Source organism: Coregonus lavaretus (genome assembly GCF_964263955.1).
Source record: "Coregonus lavaretus genome assembly, chromosome: 25".
Classification (NCBI taxonomy): Eukaryota; Metazoa; Chordata; class Actinopteri; order Salmoniformes; family Salmonidae; genus Coregonus; species Coregonus lavaretus.
In genome coordinates, this window is record NC_140012.1 from 9,845,144 (window position 1) to 9,867,105 (window position 21,962).

The window sequence follows — 21,962 nt, forward strand, 5'->3', positions numbered from 1 at the left end:
AAACTGTATTTAGGCATTGACCATGAGTTAGCAAACTGCTGCCAAAATGAAGACAGAGAAATTATATAGGCATAGGTGTAGCAGAATAATTTTATCACTCATGACTTGGTTAAATCTCTTGCACCTTTCATAGTTGTTGAATAACACTCAAGCGTGTACATTTTCCAACCTTTTAATCATACAGCTCAGTGCAATCCTTGGATAGGTGTTTTAAATGGCCCAGTTTATCTAAAAGCACAATTTATGAGGTGATTGAGGGAGAAAACACTAAGTGGCTCTGGATAAGAGCATCTGCTAAATGACTAAAATGTCAATATGAACGTGCACGTTCTTGGCATAGCTGTTGCTTATGTAATGATGGATTTGATGGTGGAACAGCATGTCCCTAGCCTGGGTACCAGTCTTTTTAGCTAACATTCCACTCCTTGCCACTCCTTTTCATTGCCAAAGAGACTGGCTTTTGTCAATCTTCAAATATGAAGATTCTATCATTAATGAGCTCGAGGAGATCAGAGGATTTGATCCTGATTCGATAACCCTCACATCATCCAATCACAATGTTTATGCAAATTAGACTGATACTCCTAGTCTGTATTAGATAGAACGTCGCGGCGCCGCCCCCCATTGTCTCACAGCAAAAACTTCACCTTTTTCAAATGCAATTTTTTGCTTATTTTAGTCAATTACAAAACTAGATATAAGAAAAGTACAACATGCCTAAAGATTACATTTCAACATTGCCTGCTCCCGAGCATTCTCATTACTTAGAAAGACGTAGTATTGTAGGGCTTCCTCATGCCCCTTTTCATGATGGTGCCAGCAGCCGTGAGAGAGTGCAAGTTAGCTACCGACCAGAACATTAAGCTAGCCAAGCTAGCTAGGCTAACGTTGGACAGCTCAACGTACACCATCTGACCTGAAAGAGTAAGTAACATAACGTTAGCTAGTGTTGGGATCTATTTTCTTATAACTAGATGTGATGCCCTAGCTTAGAAAGAATACATTAATGATTAAACATAATAGGTTTGTGCTGTACTGATATAGATTGTTTAACATAACAAGCTGTGATTAATGTGAGGAACCGTTAGGGGGTAGGCTGAGACAGACTTGTGATTCACACACACACTGCCTCTTTGTTAAACCGCTCAAGGACATATGTTCTGCCTACACAGAAGAACAAACTATGTCTGAGGTTGCTGACTCAAGACAAGTTGTAAAGATAACAACTAATGCCCGGCAACAGTGAAGCGCCAAGGGGCTGGGACCAGCCTTTGCGCCATCGATAGGTTGGGTAAGTTTAAACCACACCCAGCCTCTACTCTGACAGGCCCAGCAGGGAGCGGGAACTATCTCTGTCAGAGTATTTAAAGAAGAACTTATAACAAAAGCTCAGTTCTCTGACTGCCCTGCGTGGTTTTTCAGTGGGCCCGTATATACGAACATCATATTTACCATTCAAGTGTTTGCATTAATTAAAATACTAGTCTATTTTAGAAGACGTGTATTGACCTCTTTTTGTTCCTATACCAGATTTGAATTGATGCAACTTGACAATTGGTGACCGCCGACGTGATCTGGTAGAGGGACTTCGCTGGGTATTGTCCGGCCGATTGGACATCGCTGTCGTTGGACGGTGTGTTTCACAAAGAGTCCGGACAACTAAAAACAGGTAAGCAGACACCTATTGTTATATAACTAAAGTTCTGCACATTGGCTTTATCCAAATTAATTTTGTGAAACACCTGTTTGATGTAAGTGAACTAAATTATGAATTATTATACGAATTATTATGAGTAGATAAGCACCATATTGTGACATGCAAACCTTTGGTGAATGTGAGTGTTAAACCATGGTACCATAGAGTATTGTTCCACCGGCAAGGTCCGTAACTACGAGGGTACGGCTAGGACCAGGGAAATACTGAAATCCTCAGGCTAGGACCACCAGGGGTGGGAACTGGGGGTATAGGGAATTATTGGATTTAAAGTGTTGCGCTACTGGCAAGGATTGTAACTATGAGGGTACGGCTAGGATCAGAGGGACACTTAACATTTTAGATAGTGTTGCGCTATCGGCAAGGTCCGTAACTAGTACGGCTAGGATCGTAGGAGCACTTTAAAGTACACTATAGTGTTGCGCTTTGGCAGGGAGTTTTACTTGGGGGTACAGCCCAGATCGGAGGAGCACTTTAAAGTATAGGGTGTTGTATGAATGAGAGTGCGAATGATCCCAGTGTAATAACATAGTGATTGCAAATGAAATAAAAGAGTGAATGTGGGTTATTAAAATTAATAAACCTGTATACCTTGATAGAAAACTAATTAGGAGTTAAAGAAGTCTGTGGTTGCTTAAACCGTATAACCCGTTAATAACAATTGGGAATAGATATACTAGGGTAGAGAAATTAAAATAAAATATATATTAAAAGTGAGACATAGAATCATAGCCTAAACATTTAAAATTTCTAAAATAAAGATAAAAAGATAGAAGTGTCGTGTACATAAATATGAGGCGGACACACAGAGGCGGAACGGGTGCTGAAAATACTGAAGTCCACCCTTGAAACAAACAGAGGAAAAGATGGAAAGGAGTGGAAACGGAGAGGAGAAAAATTATACAAAGAGTGGATAGAAGACGGTTGTATAATTGCAACTGACAGAATCCCAGGAGACGGAGAACCTGGCAGAATACTAGAAACACTGAAAAGAAGAACTCAGAAAACAGAGGGAGAATGGAAGAAAGAGGGAGAACCCAGAAGGGGTAAAATCAAGGAAGCAATGGAAAAAGCAAGGCTGAAGGAAAGAATAGGACTGGCAATGTTGGGAAAACTTAAGAAAATGTGGGAAGAACAACAGAACAATAAGGAGAAGCAGGACAAGAAGGAAGGATCCAGGTTTCCTACGGAACCGCCACCAAGATTATACCCAGATGTCTCCACCCCCATACGAGGCACCAAAGCTAATGGCTCCAACACTGGATATTGTGGGGTACTGCTAGAAGCAGCAAGAGCTATACGAGACGGGGTTGAGAACATGTCCAGATTACAGGAAGAAGAAAGTCGTATGAGCCTGGCGGGTGACGGCGACAGGGGAAGCCTGATGCTTAATGGGGGTTTGACCCAAACAGAACTGAAGAATCAGGAAAGGGAGGACAGAGAGAGAGAAGAAAGAAAAAGGAAAGTGAAAATATTGGAAGAGGAAGTAAGAAGAGGCGCGAAACAGCTGAAGGAAATGGAACAAACTGTGCGAGACCTGAGCGAGGAGAGGAAACAAGGAAGTAGAGCAACCTCTCCACCAATGATGCACAGACCAGTTTCACCTCCCAGAGGGCACTATGTAGACATGGGAGAAGAGCATGAAGAAGCATTGAGAGAGAGAGAGAGAGAGAGAGAGTAGGAGGGGGCCAGTACCCACTGATAGCGTTACCTAATCTATTGGCGGGGAATAAAGGGGCCCCAGCAACCTTAGATGTATACAGTAATAATAATAATAATATGCCATTTAGCAGACAGGCCATGAACACAGAGGACGTGGCCAGAGCGGTAGAAGGAATGACCCACCCCAAAACTGGAATAGTAAGGTTTGGGCTGCCGTTAGAGGGCAATAGGTTTCAGGGGATGCAAGTAGCTTTAGCTATTATGCTGAGGGAATAGCACCAACCTATAGTGGGTTCTAGATTTGTTAAATAAACAAACTTATATTTTAAACTAAAGTAATGCAATAGGCTACAATTATAACATTACAGAAAAAGGCACAATTTAATGTGAAATAGTTATTACAAATATTATTAATAGTTATTACAGTTATTATCATTGATCCAGTAATGATAGAAGGATAGTAGAGGAAAGGCAGGGGATTTAATCTCATTTAGGGAAAGAAGAGAGTATGAAGATATATTAGGGAGAAAATACCACTAACTGAGGGATATAAAACGTTTAGCTGAAAAAGACAACAGGAATAATTTATCTTACACCCTAATATAGACATTAGACCACACCAGAAGTAGAGATGGCAGGATCACCAGTAGCAATCATGAAGAGAAGGTTCCCAGAAAATAGTGAAGATATTGGTAATATCTCGAACAAATGAGAAAAAGGACCAGAAAGATAGTAACTAAATGGCCAAAGGAGGGAACATTTGATGTAACCGTGATTGTATTGGCTAAAAAATGAAATATGACATTTACAGGGGGGACAGAAACAATAGAAGGGGAGACAGATTTTCCTAGGGGGTTGATCAAATAATTGATAATGGATCATTTGAGATGAGATCACATGTAGCAGATTTAGGGTAATCAATTAAATAATAATTGTATACTCTAGGAATTTTGAGTGGTTTTATGGATTAGTTATGAGGAATTAGATTGATACAAACAATTATTGATGGGTTAGGACTGGGGATATCTGTATTATGTTTTGTGTGTACTACCATCTTTAGATTACTGATGGTAATTGAAGGTTAACAAAATGTATAACCAGGAGAAAGAGATTAGCTTATCTCATTGGAATGTTGCCCAGGGCTAGGGGGAGCAGTAGTGAAGTTAGGCAGTATTTAGGTCATAAAAGATAGCTACCAAATGAAGTGGGGCCTGGCTATTAGTGGTTGTTGTTTTTCAAATTGGGTTTTTCAAATAAAAAAACAACACACCTAGTATGATGGTTATAAAGGGTTGTTATGTTAAATTTAGGGGTTTTGTGTTAGGTTTGAAAGATTTTAAGTATGGACCTGTCATGTCCAACCATCAGTCTTTAGGTCAAGCCCGGGAGAGCCGGGGTAGAACAGAGTTTGAACTAAACGTGAGTGTTTTTACAAGATAAGGGATTGATTGATTGGATTACTATTGATTCTGAACTGAACAAAAGTCGAATTAGATCAGGCAGAAAGGGGTGGTGTCTATAGAATGGTAAGCCATTGTTGTACGTTTATCCCTAACAATACCAGTCCTGACGGGAGTATCTCTAAAGCCCTAGTTGGTTTAGATAAACTATCAACTGAAATGAAGAGCATGGCTGGAATGGAGGGAAACGGACTGTTCTCCTGGTTGGGGGAGTGGTTTGGTAAGTATGCTGCACTGGTGGTTACTGGATTTCTGACCCTAGTAGTTGTATTTGTAATATTAATGTGCTGTGCTGCCCGTGTAATTCCTTGTTTGAGAAAGTCTGTTACAGATGTCGTGCATGCGGCTGGTATGATGCCCCTCCTAGGGGCTCAAGAAGGAGATGCAGACACTGAGATGAAGCTGACTGAGGATGACCCTTGGTTTGCTATTGGTGAGGTGGTGGAGTGACACCCTAGTGGGTGTCTAAAGGGGGAATCAAAATTCCGTTTGTCTTTTTATGTTTTATAAATCCATTTTAACTATTGTGAATGTTTGTCTTTCCTTAGGTGAAGGTTTGAAGTTCCTGGGTGGCTGGTAGCCAACCTAGTACAAGTTAGGTGTAGATGGAAGGACTGAAGGCCTTTAAATTATCATTATTGCCTATTAATAAAAGTGTGATTATTTTTGTTTGTATTGTATTTTAATGAGTGACACCCTAGTGGGTGTCAAAAGGGGGAATCCTAAATTTCCCTGAAATTTCTTATTTTGGGTTCACACCCAGCGGGTGTGAAAAAGGGGATTGTTGGGATCTATTTTCTTATAACTAGATGTGATGCCTAGCTTAGAAAGAATACATTAATGATTAAACATAATAGGTTTGTGCTGTACTGATATAGATTGTTTAACATAACAAGCTGTGATTAATGTGAGGAACCGTTAGGGGGTAGGCTGAGACAGACTTGTGATTCACACACACACTGCCTCTTTGTTAAACCGCTCAAGGACACTGCTACAAAGAAGAACAAACTATGTCTGAGGTTGCTGACTCGAGACAAGTTGTAAAGATAACAACTAATGCCCGGCAACAGTGAAGCACCAAGGGGCTGGGACCAGCCTGTGCGCCATCGATAGGCTGGGTATGTTTAAACCACACCCAGCCTCTACTCTGACAGGCCCAGTAGGGAGCGGGAACTATCTCTGTCAGAGTATTTAAAAGAATAACTTATAACAAAAGCTCAGTTCTCTGACTGCCCTGCGTGGTTTTTCAGTGGGCCCGTATATACGAACATCATATTTACCATTCAAGTGTTTGCATTAATTAAAATACTAGTCTATTTTAGAAGACGTGTATTGACCTCTTTTTGTTCCTATACCACATTTGAATTGACGCAACTTGACACTAGCTATAGACAATGATAAGTGGCTAGTTTCTTAAACCACCATGTGTAATTTAGCTAGCTATCTACTACTTAGTCAGTCATGCACATGCTGTCTCTTTCTGTCTTGTGTGCAGAACAGACACTAGCCTAACTAACGTTACGTAGGTACAGTAGCTAGCTAGCTAGCTAGCCATTTGATTTGTGGCAACGTTAAGTTAAAGCTGCGCAGTCCTTCAAAAGTTGTCGACCTATCTCTGTTAGTCTTTTATTGTGCCTAGACCCGTGTCTTCTATCTTCTGAGTGAGTTACTATATGAATATTTCAGCAAGCGTTTATAGTTAGGCAGTTGATTCTCTTTACAGAAGAGTTATAACAATGTTACAACCATCAGTATTTCAGCAAGTGTATATAGCTAGTTAAGCAGTTGATTGTTTTTTATAGAAGCCTATAGTCAATCAGTACAGTCATTCAAATGCTGTTGTTTTCTTTCTCTCCTAGTAAGTCCTGAAGCTACATCTCAGAGCTGTGCCAAGATCCGACTATCCTCGTTTCACAGCATGCGACTGTTCCTAGTCTCTCAAGAGTGAGTAATTGTTGTTACATCCAGCAGCGCAAGCGGTGTCTACTGTCTCTCACTCTCAGTGTTGCCAAGTGTTGCCAACGATTCATTTGCAGTCTGAACGCGGAGGGGTGAACATCTCCTGCTCTGACTGCAGCTGGGAGGGACTGCGGAGGAGGATTGGGCCGCCTGTGAGTGCTTTAGGACGGGGGTAACAAAGCACCCGCTGCTCATTGAGAAGAGTAAGAACGATACCTGCTTTAACGTCAGAGTCTCCAATAACACCAGAAAAAGTCGCTAGATTTGTTGCTAGTCGCTTTTTTGAAAATGTGTCGCTAGAGGGGTCTGAAAACTTGCTAAATATAGCGACAAAGTCGATGAATTGGCAACACTGCTCACACTCTCTGTCTTGTCTGCAAACTATTCATCTCTCTCTCTCTCTCTCTCTCTCTCTCTCTCTCTCTCTCTCTCTCTCTCTCTCTCTCTCTCTCTCTCTCTCCAGTAAGTCCTGTACAACTCAGAGCTGTGCCGAGACCTGACAACATGCTGAGTGTCTACTGTCTCTGTCTTGTCTGCAGACACTAACCTAGACCAGTGGAAAACTATTCACATCTCTCTCTCTTAGTAAGTCCTATACATCTCAGAGCTGTGCCGAGACCCAACCACCCTCGTCTCACTGCCTTGACCTGCTGCTGCGACTCTTCCTAGTAAGTTCAGTACATCTCAGAGCTGTGCCTAGACCCGACAACATGCTGAGTGTCTACCGTCTCTCTCTCTCTGTCTTGTCTGCAGAGCAGACACTATCCTATCCTGTCTCTCTCTCTTAGTAAGTCCTGTACATCTAAGTGCATTAAGAAGTGTCTAAAGTAATGAGCATTACATCACATCTCTATTGAAATATGAAGGGATGGCGATGGTAATAAACATGCACCAACTTAGAAAATGTCCTCTCCTTCTGTCAGTCTGTTGCATACTGTTTAGCACTTTCCATATTACAGAATTTGCTGAAAAGCATTACTATCAACATTCTAAACTTGACCCATACTGAAACATCACCATCTTAAGTTGCATCATGTGACTTAACCCTTTACACTCTGAGGAATTGACCAATATGAAGTAGCCTTCAACTATTAGGTGCAGCTCTCCTAGCTGTGCCAATTAGGAACTGTGGCAAGCACACAGCCCTCCATCAACCAAATCTGCCATTTTCATACCGTATACAGGCTGCGAGTGTAAAGGACTAATTTAACTCCCACAATCAAATCTAAAAAAGTGTTTTTTTCTAATTTTGCACAGACTGTTTCACATCGTGGATTTCATATCCGCAGAGAAGAAGGAGACAGAGGTTGAGCCAGCGTCATGGGTCCAGGATGGCATGAGGTACTGGCCCCCCTATGCTTGTACAGAATGATGCACAAGGTCGGTGAAAACTCCTGCCTTTCTAGGGAGTTTTTCCTAGCCACCTTGCTTCTACATCTGCATTGCTTGCTGTTTGGGGTTTTAGGCTGGGTTTCTGTATAAGCACTTTGTGACACAAAAAAAAGGGCTTTATAAATACATTTGATTTGATTTCAGTGGAAAGAAAAGGGAGGTGCCTGATAAAACCTGTGGTTTATTTGATGTTCACATCAGATACACTAGAGGTAAGAAGCCATTCTCATGTGGCAAAATGCATTAAAACCAACAATTTGTTTGTATTTACAGTCAATTATTTGTACTTGTATTTTTTGTAAAACTGACAGCAATCTCATAAGAGAACAGTCTATCTGTAATCTGCAGGCAACAGGTAGCATACATACATAAAATGTTCTCTTACAGAAACATATGATGAAGAACGGCATGGTGCTCTTGAGCGGCTAGATGTTCTTTACCATTCGGCCATCAGATTTGCCACCAATGCTCCTTATAGGACACATCACTGCACTCTATACTCCTCTGTAAACTGGTAATCTCTGTATACCCGACGCAAGACCCACTGGTTGATGCTTATTAATAAAACCCTCTTAGGCCTCACTCCCCCCTATCTGAGATACCTACTGCAGCCCTCAACCTCCACATACAACACCCGTTCTGCCAGTCACATTCTGTTAAAGGTCCCCAAAGCACACACATCCCTGGGTCGCTCCTCTTTTCAATTCGCTGCAGCTAGCGACTCGAACAAGCTGCAAAAAACAATCAAACTGGACAGTTTTATCTGCGTCTCTACATTCAAAGACTGACACTTGGCTGCTTCGCGTGATGTATAGTTGTCTCCATATTTCTGCCCTTTGTGCTGTTGTCTGTACCTAACAATGTTTGTACCATGTTTGTGCTGCTACCATGTTGTATTGCTACCGTGTTGTTTTCAGGTTGAGTTGTTACCTTGCTGTGTTGTCATTTGTTGCTGCTATGCTGTGTTGTTGTCTTAGATCTCTCTTTATGTAGTGTTGTGGTGTCTCTCTTGTCGTGATGTGTGTTTTTTCCTACATTTTTATTTTTAATCCCAGCCCCCATCCCCACAGGAAGCCTTTTGCCTCTTGGTAGGCTGCATTGTAAATAATAATGTGTTCTTCATTGTCTTGCCTAGTTAAATAAAGGTTACAAAATAATAAAAAATAAAGCTGCCTATGGCTGTAGTCCATTCCGATCTTCAGACAGAGGAAGATGATGACCGCCCAGCATACATGAAGAGAAAAGGAAGGTACAACTGCGAGTTGTCAAGTATAATTCTGACATCTTTCATGTTCTTAACACCACATAATAGCCTAAATATCTCTCTGCGTTAGTGAGGATGAAAGTGAGCCAATGGAGAAATCACCAAGGAAGGTCCAGTACAAGACCACAAAGAGACAAGAGTTTACCTCCTGCACCAGTCATTAGACCTCCACAGTGTAGCAGAGAGACACCAGTGAGGGATGAGCCACTAGATACAGTCGTATGAAAACGTTTGGGCACCCCTCTGAGGCTGCATAATAATTTACTCTGTCGTCACAGAAAATGATCACAGTGGCATGCCATTCATTTTCTAATAAAAGCTGAGTACTGGGGTATTGTCCAGACAAAGATTTTTAGTGTAGCAATATTAAGTTGTATGAAATTAAATCAGATGTGAAAAATAGGCTATGCAAAAATTTGGCCACCCTTGTCATTCTGTTGATTTGAATACCTGTAACTACTTAGCACTGATTAATTGGAACACACAATTGGTTTGGTGAGCTCATTAAGCCTTGAACTTCATAGACAAGTGCATCCAATCATGAGAAAATGTATTTAAGGTGGCCAATTGGAAGTTGTTGTTCTCTTTGACTCTCCTCTGAAGAGTGGTAACATGGGGGCCTCAAAACAACTCTCAAATGACCTGAAAACAAAGATTGTTCAACATTATGGTTTAGGGGAAGGCTATAAAAAGCTATCGCAGAGATGTAAGCTGTCAGTGTCCACTGTGAGGAACATAGTGAGGAAATGGAAGACCACAGGCACAGTTCTTGTTAAGGCCAGAAGTGGCAGGCCAAGTAAAATATTGGAGCGGCAAAGGCGAAGGATGGTGAGAACGGTCAAAAACAGCCCACAGACCACCTCCAAAGACCTACAACATCATCTTGCTGCAGATGGTGTCACTGTGCATCGTTCAACAATTCAGCGCACTGCACAAGGAGAAGCTGTACGGGAGAGTGATGCAGAAGAAGCCTTTTCTGCACACACGCCACAAACAGAGTCGCTTGAGGTATGCAAACGCACATTTGGACAAGCCAGCTTCATTTTGGAATAAGGTGCTGTGGACTGATGAAACAAAGATTGAGTTATTTGGTCATAACAAGGGGCATTATGCATGGCGGCAAAATAACACAGCGTTCCAAGAAAAACACTTGCTACCCACAGTAAAATTTGGTGGGGGTTCCATCATGCTGTGGGGCTGTGTGGCCAGTGCCGGTACTGGGAATCTTGTTAAAGTTGAGGGTTGCATGGATTCCACTCAATATCAGCAGATTCTTGGGAATAATGTTGAAGAATCAGTCACAAAGTTGAAGTTACGCCGGGGCTGGATATTTCAACAAGACAATGACCCAAAATACTGCTCAAAATCTACCCGGGCATTTATGCAGAGGAACAAGTCCAATGTTCTGGAATGGCCATCCCAGTCCCCAGACCTGAATATCATTGAGAATCTGTGGGATGATTTGAAGCGGGCTGTCCATGCTCGGCAACCATCAAACCTAACTGAAGTGGAGATGTTTTGTAAGGAGGAATGGTCCAAAATACCTTCATCCAGAATCCAGACACTCATTAGAGGCTATAGGAAGCATCTAGAGGCTGTTATTTTAGCAAAAGGATGCTCTACTAAATATTGATGTGATTTTTCTGTTGGGGTGACCAAATGTATGCACCTGTCTAATTTCGTTTTGATGCATATTGCACATTTTCTGTTAATCCAATAAACCTCATTTCACTACTGAAATATTACTGTGTCCATCAGTTATTTGATAGATCAAAATGAAACTGCTGATCCAAACACCCAATTATTTACAAATGGAAATCATGGAAATTGTCAGGGGTGCCCAAACTTTTTCATACGACTGTATGCATTCATCTTAAAAGGAGTGAAATGTGTTGTTTTACTCTGAGCATTCTCTGTCTCTCTGTCTCACATTGTTCAAAGGTGCTGTCCGGTGAAACCACCATAGTACCAAAGCTTCTGATGGTGAAATTGAGAAGTACATCAAGGTGGATGCAGCTGGCCTCTGACCGAGACGGAGGGAGAAGGAAGAGAGCGCCCCCAAGAGGAGAAGACGACCAGAGCTGAGGAGGAGTGATGTCACTTTACCCTACACACTAAACACAATAACAGGGAATTCTGTTACCATACCAAAACCAATTTCGCTAAGTGGAAATGCCATTTTGTGATGTTCCTCATCAGACTGTAAAGTAAAAATGGTATCAGTTCTTAGGGCACAGTTGGTCTCGGGAAAGGCATGCTACTTTCAATATGTAAACCTGTGCATGTTTATTACCAGTGTCAAACCTTCATATTTCAATAGAGATGTGCTGCAATGCTCATTATGTTAGATACCTCTTAATGCACTGTTAGAAATGAAGACCAATTTGTATTTTCAACTGTACAACTTTACATTTTATATATAATCAATTTACATATGTACATTGATGTTCAGATTTTTTTGTAAGCCACACTGCTATATTTGAGTTCATTGTGTAGTCAAAATAAGTTTGTGACAGAAGTGAGCTCATTATATGCTCACAGGCTAGATTTACTTCCTTACATTCACTGACTGGACATGTGCCATGTTGTGGAATAGGACCATCATTGTGAGATGTTTTCACATGGTATGTCGTATCGGATGAATGGTGGCAATTATTGCTGATGAACAAAAGGAGTCTGCTCATACTGCACGTTGATCATAAGGTTTATTCAGATCACAAGCTTCAGCATGGGTGACAGACTCGCGAGGTCTGGAGAGCAGTGGCCTCGAATTATAATAACCGCTCTGGGGTTTATGGTCTAAAACCCTTCTTATATAGACAATACCAAAATAAGGGTTACCCCCTCTTCTGGCCAATCACCAGTCTCCCCTCGGGCGTCACCCTCCAAGCGGCACATTTCAAATAACATCATAAAACATCCCCCCTCTGGCCTGAACAACCAACATTCCATTTCGTCATGAAAAACATTTAACAAAGACATAATTTTAATACACTACAGGTACTTCACTACAACCACCAGAGGTTGCATGTTCAAACTCTGACATGCATCTTATAACTTCAAAACATTTTTTTTATTTGACCTAAGAAGTTTTCAAAAGGAAACCCTGAGATAGTATTCAGTCATCACTTGGGGCCTTATAAGACCATGCACATTATACACCAAATTCACTTTACCATGAAACTGGCCAAAATGCTCTACAAAATGCTCTACAAAATACACTAGTAAAGTGCTTGTATTGGCATGCCAATATTGTTATTCTCAGACCATGTTCTTCTCAGCTTCCACGGCCCGACAGCAAAGTTGATATTGTATTGAGATTCAAAAACTTTTAAAACTATGATCAGAGAGAGATTGATGGCAATGGTATTGGTTGTAGTGAAAGGCTAGTTTTTAGTGACAGGCCAGTTTTAGTCACAGGCCATGCTGCAGCTGGAGACTGTAGGTGATGTTGTGGCTATGGCATCTGCTCCCTACTTCCTATGTGATTTTTTGAATAAATTGTAATATCTTTCTGAAAAAAAGAAAAATAAATATCCATTCTGAGCAATGAGTAAATGTCTACTTGTTCATTGTTTAAGGTTGTTACAGCTGTTTGTATTTTGAAATAGTATAATGCAACTGAATTGAAAACTATCAGTGGGGTGCATGGGTAATATTAATATGAATTTGCATAGGGCCACTTCTGGGGGGATTCTGGCAAGATACCGGCAGTGTCGGCTTAGTTCTGGCAGACGGAATCGGCTCGATCTACTCGGGCCAATTCTGGGCAGTCATTCAATATGACCAGACTCGGGCCAATTAAATCAGTTCTGGTGTACCAGAATAGGACCGTGATGGGTGGAGTCCTTTTTGCTAGCTTGGTGGAGTTACCCAGAAAGACTCACAGCTGTAATAGCTGCCAAAGGTGATTCTAACATGTGTTAACACAGGGGTGTGAATACTTATGTAAATAAGATATTTCTGTCGGCCTATTTCATTTTCAATACATTTGCAAAAATGTAAAAAAACATGTTTTCACTGTCATTATAGGGTATTGTGTGTAGATGGGAGAGATGTTTTGAATTCATACTGTAACAAATGGAATATGTCAAGGGGTATGAATACTTTCTGAAGGCACTGTATGTGTTTTCAGGTTCTTGGACAAGAATCCCGATGACCACAGTGTCTTGAATGAGTAAGTCCTCAATCACCTTTGACATTCAGCCCCTCTCTTCATTCTATCATGTTGTTTGGCTTACAGTCACCTTTTGTCTGCTAGGTTTGTGGACACCCTGGTGAATATCAGGAACAGGCACAATGACCACGTTTACATGCGCACAGTATTCCGGATAGTAGTTCATATTCTGCCTTAAGGTCTTATTTGGAATAAGCTGTTTACATGCACATTTGATATCCCGCTCATGAGTATCCCTGTATGTTTCCAGATGCGTACCAGAGTGCCAAGATGGTGTATGATCAGTACTATCTGAGCTCGCCAGACCTGATGCTGCAAGAAATGAATGGTAAGAACCAAGCCAAGAATAATCAATCAACTATCCCACAATTACCACCTATGAAGCGTGCATGTTGATGGTTTATCAATTTATGCTAATTTGGGAGTCTTGGTTGAAATTGTCTGAGCACCACCGCTGTGTGTATATACAATCTCTCCGACATCTGGACCTGAGGGCCAAGTAATTATTCCAGCGAGGCAGAAGTAATGGATAAGTGGCGATGGCTGGCTGCCTCGGACAATATTGACACTGTGACTAAATTCCCCTCCATTCTCAGAATAATTAAAATGGATGTCAACAGAATCTTAGTCAATGACGCATAACATCCTAATGGCTTTTGAATTTTAATTAAACTGCAGAAGTTGTGTTTGAATTTCTTGTCTTTCGCTTTACCCAGTCAACAACAGGAGACAATCCATAAGCCTTGTCTATGTGCCCTCCTATCTCGACCACATGTTGTTTGAGCTTTTCAAGGTATGGTAGAACCTGCATAAAAATGCATTCTTAGATTATTCTTTTTTGAATCTGACCATGTCTATTGGTCCATCTTCCAGAATGCTATAAGGGCCACTATTGAGAACCATGAAGCCAGCAACAGTCTACCACCCATTCAAGTCATGGTTTCCATTGGAGGAGAGGACCTGTCAATTAAGGTATAGTAAATCCTTATTTAAACCTGTTATGTGAGATTTGGACCCTTATTCATTCTGTGTTTAATGTTAAACCAAGCTGCTAATCCCTGATAAGATTAACACGATTGGGCCTGTGTTGACTTTCACACTAAGAGCCCATAACCTAGTATTGCAGTAACTTGATCTCAGTACTGCTTGTTCTTTTGGCGATCTGACGGTGCACCTGGCAGTGACATAATACAATACAGGGGGAAGTTAGGGGCCTTGTTGTCCGGTTACCTTGACGATATGCAGAATTAATTACTTGGCTTAGCCTATCATCAGGCAGGCCGTTGAATTTGAGCTAATGGCACGAGGGGCACCCACCTGTCTCCTGGCAGCATCTCCACCATTTTATGACTGACCATTCCTCCAATGCCAGCTACATGTACTCTACGGCCCCCACGCCAGAGATGGGCAAGCACCCGCAGACACCATTAGTGAGTGCCTCCACTCTTTCATAGACCAGGGTCATAAGGGTGCAACGTACTGAACATCGCAGATAGAAATGCCAAGAAATAGAGCTGACATGATGCCTTACTCTAGATGTCAGAGAGGCATGTCTGTCTCGGTTCTGCACAATATATTTCTATCCGAACATTCCAAAACATTGAGCCTTCCAAGTATTTTCACTCACACCCATGTTTATCAGAGTGTTGAAGCAGCCATGGTTTAACCCTGTTGTGTGTCACATCTCCAGTCTGGCTTTGGTTACGGACTGCCCATCTCCCGCCTCTAAGCTCAGTACTTCCAGGGAGACTTGCAGCTCTACTCTATGGAGGGATACAGCACTGACGCTGTCATCCACATGAAGGTAAGCTACTGTACATCATTTACATTTGACATTTTTGTAATTTAACAGACGCTCTTATCCAGAGCAACTTACAGGAGCATACTAAGACAATGGGACTTCTATAATTCTCATATAAATAGTCTTGCAATGGATTCATTTCTGGAGACTCTCTAGTACCCAAACACTCAAATTGTGTCATTTCGCAATCGTGTATTTCTCCAGATGATTAAAACACAATGAAATACAACCCAATTGCCTTCCATCCACAGGCCTTGTCCACAGACTCTGTGGAGAGGCTCCCGGTGTACAACAAGACGACTCTGAGGCACTACAAGGTGAGCCAGGAGGCAGACGACTGGCGTGCAGTAGCGGTGCATTGGTAAAATCACTGGGGAAGCCAAGCCAGAGAAAAAAGCCAGAGAAAAAAGCCATATTACATCCTATGTGTTGTGATAATTGCGTTATTTGCTCTATAACCTCTTAGTTCATATGCCTTGCAACCGTGATATATAGGCCTAAGACAGAGACAATAAGAAGACACAGTGGCAGAATAAATTCAACCACACCTTTGTTTCATCACAAAACTGGAGAGCAACCTCTGTACGGTGAAGTCCACAAAGCGTATTGCATGTAACAAACAGTTACATGACCTACAGCATGGTCAAGCAAGTTAATGTTTCCGACATTTTCATACCACCAAACAACTATTGATTTAGAACCACGGAGAGTTACCACAAGTCGCAAAGAAAACAGGAGCTGCCTCCAATATTCCAGCATCATTTCAACTTCAACATCATCAAATCACTCTGTTATACAGTACACGCTTACAGTTTTTGTTGTCCTAGGCTACCTGACTAAAAAGCTTGCTCGCTAGCCTAACTTCCTTTCATGGGAAACGTTATCTAGTTAACATTAGCCTTCTACATCTAGCTACATATTGAACTTCTATCCTCTCAGGCCAAGGGCACAATGCATGAATTTATGGTTAGATCAGAATCGCCATTAAAATCTTTGGCCAGTACGGAGAATTAAGTAAAACCACAAGTCTAAATCCCTATCTCCGTCCATGGCTAATTTAGGAAAGGGACAATTTAAGCTAGCTAACTAGCCACCAGAGGACAACAACACAACGAGATGGACAACAACACAACGAGATGCACAACGAGTTTCTGTCAGTGACGTATGCTTTCGATGCAATGTGATTGGAGTGAAGCCAAATCCAAACTGGCTTCCCTTGACACTTATTTTTGATACGCTAGGACCATTCACAGTTGAGCTCACTCAATTTAGCTCAACACTGATTGGCTATTGTTTTATATTTGTTTTATCAAGGGAGGCCAAATGCTTTCTGGCTTCCCTTGCATTCAATGCTATGGGTGGCAACAATGTCATACTCTTTTGGACCAGACAGCATCAGATAGATGGCCTACACATACAGAGACAGAGGGGCGCTGTTTCGCTCACTCGGATGCCTTCTCTGGTGAGAAACATTCAGCCTTTTGCGAATTGAAGGAAAATTATGAAACACAGAGAGACGAAAGATACATTAATTTATATGCTTTTTCCTTGGTCAATTATTTGAGGAAGCCTGGCTTCCATTGGCATCCATGAATACAAGCCACTGCTGGCGTGTGCCCAGTAGAGAACCCCTGGACCTGACCAATTACAGGGTAGCCAAATGAGGATGATGGTGATGCCACCCTGGTTTTGATTATGAGGCCTGCCAATCTATATGCCAACCCCCTGCCCCCAGCAGCAAAGGCAGACAGCTGGATGATGAAAATGTGTTTTCCATTCAGGTTTTGGCATTAGCACATATTCTGCTGTCCTCACAATGATGCCTGCTCTTCATGGTTTGCTTTTAGAGTGTAGATTGGGGACATATGGAAGTATAGAGAGTAAAAATGCATAATGGCACATTAAAAAAGAAAAAAAACTATAATCTTTGTCCACCTCATGAGGGTCTTTATGGGAGTGCCAGATGTTGATGAAATATACCCAGGGCCCACATGGGAGGGTGTCGGGTGGTGAGGCCTCAATATCATGCTTCATTTTGGGGGGAGAGATGTTACGGAATGTTCAGGTAGAAAAATGTTGTCTAGCACAGCCACACTATTTCTATCATGTCGACTAGGGAATGACATTACATTACTATCTGCAACATTCAGAACGTTGCGTCCTTCTGAACGTGACCCATGTCGAAAAGACAATGCAATGTGTTGGTTGACCTCTCTGAGAGGCTCTTTATGTACTGTTAATGGAGGTGAGGTGGATATGTTGAGGTGTGTTAAAAGTCAGATGAACCAATAATTGAATGTCCTGGCGGGCATTAGATCTCCTCTCTGAATCACTGACTGCCAGAAAATGCCACCTCAGCCTTAAGTGCTCCGAGAAAAAATGTCCACAATCATCAGTCGTGATACGTTTATTTACTGGAAACATGTTCATTATTAACAATGTAGTATTCAATCTATGAGAAGATTGAACCCTAAATTTATTCGTCGTCGTCGGGTGAGGTTGTGTCTCTTGCTGGCGGGAGGTAAGCTTGGCTTATATGGCTTATATACATAGTTTGGGCTTTGTCGAGTAAAGCTTAAACTATGTATTTAGATTGTAGTTAGGTATTGTAGGTAGTTATCGTGGGTTGTTGTATGTCATTATTGTAGGTTAGTATTGTATTCGGCTGAGCCCGGTGAAGCATGAAGCTAGCTAACCCACTACCTGGACTAGCTGGCGGGTAGCTACTGGTAACTATTTGCAACTGTGGATAGTTGTTTCAGGCCTGAGAGTACCTGTAATTACGCCAGCTAGCTGCCTACAATAATTACATACAATAATGCCTACCATTCAGCTGTTTTTCTAACCTCATCGTCTGAAGCGTTAACGTTAGGTAGTAAGTGGCTACTGTGCTTGAAATTTAGCTAGCTTGTTGCTACCTGGATAGCTACTAAACAATGGCTGGAACGACCTAGCGAACAGACGCGAACTGGCTGAGTCAATTCAGTGGCTAGCTTTGCACTTGGCTAGCTAACAGTAGCTGCTAGGGGTAAGTTATAACCTACATTTGTGTTTTGTTTTTACATACTGGTAGCCAGAGTCGTTCAAGGGAATTCGGGACATGGGTGACTAGTTAACGTAAGCTTGGCTCTCTCTGTATGTTCGTGCCGTGGGAGGAGGGGTTTCTTCTTTGTCTGAAAGCAATGGCTAGCTAGTATGCTAACTATTCTAGCTAACTAACTGGCTGAATAAGTTGACGACGGACTCGCTCAAGCTGTCGGGACTAACCCACAACGTTAGACATGGAAACGAATGATCTGCTTGGCGTGTTGACACACTGGTGGTTTGTTGTGGCCGAGTATTGGTGCTAAACCGTGTTGTTGGAGTCCGGCATGCTAGTTGGCTGTGGCGTCATATGACTAGGTGCCCTGGACGATTTTCACGGAAGAATACTGTACCAAGTTAGCTAGCTGAATAAACTAAGTTAGTCTATTCCTAGAAAACATTGAACCGCTGTAGATTACAACAATTATAGTTTCTGAGGTGGAAGTTGGGAGAGTTATATTTGGGTGTTTCAGTGAAACGTAAGTGAGGGAGGCCCCGCTCTCTCCTTTCCCAGATGTTTAGTTCATTTCATTCCGATCTCCTTTGCATTATTGTAGCCATTTTCTGTAGCCTGTCAACTATGCCTCTGCCTATCCCTGTTCTCTCCTCTCCGCACAGGCTATACAAACGCCTCACACCGCGTGGCTGCTGCCTCTCTAACCTGATGGTCCCTGCACGCACCACCCACGTGGAGTTCCAGGTCTCAGGCAGCCTCTGGAACTGCCGTTCTGCTGCCAACAAGGCAGAGTTCATCTCAGCCTATGCTACCCTCCAGTCCCTCGACTTCTTGGCGCTGACGGAAACATGGATTACCACTGAAAACACTGCTACTCCTACTGCTCTCTCCTCGTCTGACCATGTGTTCTCGCATACCCCGAGAGCATCTGGTCAGCGGGGTGGTGGCACAGGAATCCTCATCTCTCCCAAGTGGACATTCTCTCTTTTTCCCCTGACCCATCTGTCTATCTCCTCATTTGAATTCCATGCTGTCACAGTCACTAGCCCATTCAAGCTTAACATCCTTGTCATTTATCGCCCTCCAGGTTCCCTTGGAGAGTTCATCAATGAGCTTGACGCCTTGATAAGTTCCTTTCCTAAGGATGGCTCACCCCTCACAGTTCTGGGTGACTTCAACCTCCCTACGTCTACCTTTGACTCATTTCTCTCTGCCTCCTTCTTTCCACTCCTCTCCTCTTTTGACCTCACCACCCTCTCACCGTCCCCCCCTACTCACAAGGCAGGCAATACGCTTGACCTCATCTTTACTAGATGCTGTTCTTCTACTAATCTCACTGCAACTCCCCTCCATGTCTCCAGCCACTACTTTGTATCCTTTTCTCTCTCGCTCTCCTCCAACACTACTCACTCTGCCCCTACACAGATGGTAATGCGCCGTCGCAACCTTCGCTCTCTCTCTCCCGCTACTCTCTCCTCTTCCATCCTATCTCTTCCCTCTGCTCAATCCTTCTCCCTACAATCTCCTGATTCTGCCTCCTCAACCCTCCTCTCCTCCCTTTCTGCATCCTTTGACTCTCTATGTCCCCTATCCTTCCAGCCGGCTCGGTCCTCCCCTCCTGCTCCGTGGCTTGATGACTCATTGCGAGCTCACAGAACAGGGCTCCGGGCAGCCGAGCGGAAATGGAGGAAAACTAGACTCCCTGCGGACCTGCCATCTTTTCACTCCCTCCTCTCATCTGTTTCTGCTGCTAAACCACTTTCTACCACTCTAAATTCCAAGCATCTGCCTCTAACCCTAGGAAGCTCTTTGCCACCTTCTTCTCCCTGCTGAATCCTCCTCCCCCCCCTCCTCCCTCTCTGTGGATGACTTCATCAACCATTTTAAAAAGAAGGTTGACGACATCCGATCCTCGTTTGTTAAGTCAAATGACACTGCTGGTCCTGCTCACACTGCCCTACCCTATGCTTTGACTTCTTTCTCCCCTCTCTCTCCAGATAAAATCTTGCGACTTGTGACGGCTGGCCGCCCAACAACCTGCCCGCTTGACCCTATCCCCTCCTCTCTTCTCCAGACCATCTCCGGTGACCTTATCCCTTACCTCACCTCGCTCATCAACTCATCCTTGTCCGCTGGCTATGTCCCTTCCATCTTCAAGAGAGTGAGAGTTGCACCCCTTCTTAAAAAAACAACACTCGATCCCTCTGATGTCAACAGCTACAGACCAGTATCCCTTCTTTCTTTTCTCTCCAAAACTCTTGAGCGTGCCGTCTTTAGCCAACTCTCTTGCTATCTCTCTCAGAATTACCTTCTTGATCCTAACCAGTCAGGTTTCAAGACTGGTCATTCAACTGAGACTGCTCTCTGTGTCACGGAGGCTCTCCGCACTGCTAAAGCTAACTCTCTCTCCTCTGCTCTTGTCCTTCTAGACCTGTCTGCTGCCTTTGATACTGTGAACCATCAAATCCTCCTCTCCACCCTCTCCGAGCTAGGCATCTCCGGCGCGGCTCACTCTTGGATTGCGTCCTACCTGACCGGTCGCTCCTACCAAGTGGCGTGGCGAGAATCTGTCTCCGCACCACGTGCTCTCACCACTGGTGTCCCCCAGGGCTCAGTTCTAGGCCCTCTCCTATTCTCGCTATACACCAAGTCACTTGGCTCTGTCATATCCTCACATGGCCTCTCCTATCATTGCTACGCAGATGACACACAACTAATCTTCTCCTTTCCCCCTTCTGATAACCAGGTGGCGAATCGCATCTCTGCATGTCTGGCAGACATATCAGTGTGGATGACGGATCACCACCTCAAGCTGAACCTCGGCAAGACGGAGCTGCTCTTCCTCCCGGGGAAGGACTGCCCGTTCCATGATCTCGCCATCACGGTTGACAACTCCGTTGTGTCCTCCTCCCAGAGTGCGAAGAGCCTTGGCGTGACCCTGGACAACACCCTGTCGTTCTCCGCTAACATCAAGGCGGTGACCCGATCCTGTAGGTTCATGCTCTACAACATTCGGAGAGTACAACCCTGCCTTACACAGGAAGCGGCACAGGTCCTAATACAGGCACTTGTCATCTTCCGTCTGGATTACTGCAACTCGCTGTTGGCTGGGCTCCCTGCCTGTGCCATTAAACCCCTACAACTCATCCAGATTGCCACAGCCCGTCTGGTGTTCAACCTTCCCAAGTTCTCTCACGTCACCCTGCTCCTCCGCACACTCCACTGGCTTCCAGTTGAAGCTCGCATCTGCTACAAGCCCATGGTGCTTGCCTACGGAGCTGTGAGGGGAACGGCACCTCCGTACCTTCAGGCTCTGATCAGTCCCTACACCCAAACAAGGGCATTGCGTTCATCCACCTCTGGCCTGCTGGCCCCCCTACCTCTGCGGAAGCACAGTTCCCGCTCAGCCCTGTCAAAACTGTTCACTGCTCTGGCACCCCAATGGTGGAACAAGCTCCCTCACGATGCCAGGACAGCGGAGTCACTCACCACC

General features: G+C 43.3%; 1 pseudogene across 1 annotated transcript; it reads left to right on the plus strand.

Moving 5' to 3' along the window:
* Positions 1–10,343: 10,343 nt before the first annotated feature.
* Positions 10,344–15,794, plus strand: LOC311100522 (pyruvate dehydrogenase (acetyl-transferring) kinase isozyme 2, mitochondrial-like; annotated as a pseudogene). The gene is made up of 9 exons: positions 10,344–10,459; positions 13,587–13,628; positions 13,713–13,768; positions 13,879–13,956; positions 14,345–14,421; positions 14,502–14,600; positions 14,960–15,058; positions 15,319–15,432; positions 15,681–15,794. The product of its transcript is annotated as a pyruvate dehydrogenase (acetyl-transferring) kinase isozyme 2, mitochondrial-like (transcript).
* Positions 15,795–21,962: the final 6,168 nt, after the last annotated feature.